We start from the raw sequence: 1,033 nt of genomic DNA, 5'->3' as shown, positions 1-1,033 counted from the left end.
TGTGTATATATATATACACATACATATATACACATACATATATGTGTGTATATATATATATATATATATATAGAGAGAGAGAGAGAGAGAGAGTCAGTTAATAAAAAACAGAAAGAAGCACACTCTAAAACATAGAGCTGTAATTTGTAATTATTACAACAAAATTTTGCATAGTTAACCAAGGTTTCGCACCCACAAAGCCAAAACCTTGTAGACAGAGCTGTCCACAAGGCATTGGCTTTGTGGGTGTGAAACCTTGGGTATCTCTGTATAAAATTTTGTTTCATATATATATGATTGATTGATTCTAGTTTCAGCTTATGAGCTGTGGCCATGCTTGTGAAATCGATCAATGGAAATTGCAGATGTGTTACCAGTGCCAGTGACATGTAAGAGAACCTTCCGTTTCGCGACCGTTGCCAGCACCGCCACGTTTCGTGTCCATTGCCAGCCTCGCCTGGCCCTCGTGCCGGTGGCACATAAAGAGCACCATCCGTTCGTGGCCGTTTGCCAGCTCTGTCTGGCACCTGTGCGGGTGGCACGTAAAAAGCACCCACTACACTCTCGGAGTGGTTGGCGTTAGGAAGAGCATCCAGCCGTAGAAACACTGCCAGATTTGACTGGGCCTGATGAAGCCTTCTGGCTTCACAGACCCCAGTAGAACCGTCCAACCCATGCTAGCATGGAAAACGGACGCTAAACGATGATGATGATGATGATGATGATGATATATATATATATATGCAAGTTTAAATGAAGGTTAAAATAACCACCTTAAAGGATAGAAAATATCCAATGAATTATTGGTTTGTTACCTACTAGTTTATTGTGAATAGTTATATTCCTACAATAATAGATTTAAGTATAAAACTTTGTTTATAAATATTCAAATTAAAACCTGGAAAATGGAGAAGTTGAGTTTCCAATTTTAATTTTAATTTGTATTTTAATTTGAACATGTGTGTGTGCATGTATGTATATATATATATATATGTATATGCACACACACATATATATATGCTATATATATGTG

Source organism: Octopus sinensis, linkage group LG4 (genome assembly GCF_006345805.1).
Source record: "Octopus sinensis linkage group LG4, ASM634580v1, whole genome shotgun sequence".
NCBI classification, from domain to species: Eukaryota; Metazoa; Mollusca; class Cephalopoda; order Octopoda; family Octopodidae; genus Octopus; species Octopus sinensis.
The sequence above is the reverse complement of the archived record's forward strand: the minus strand, read 5'-3'. Positions refer to the sequence as shown.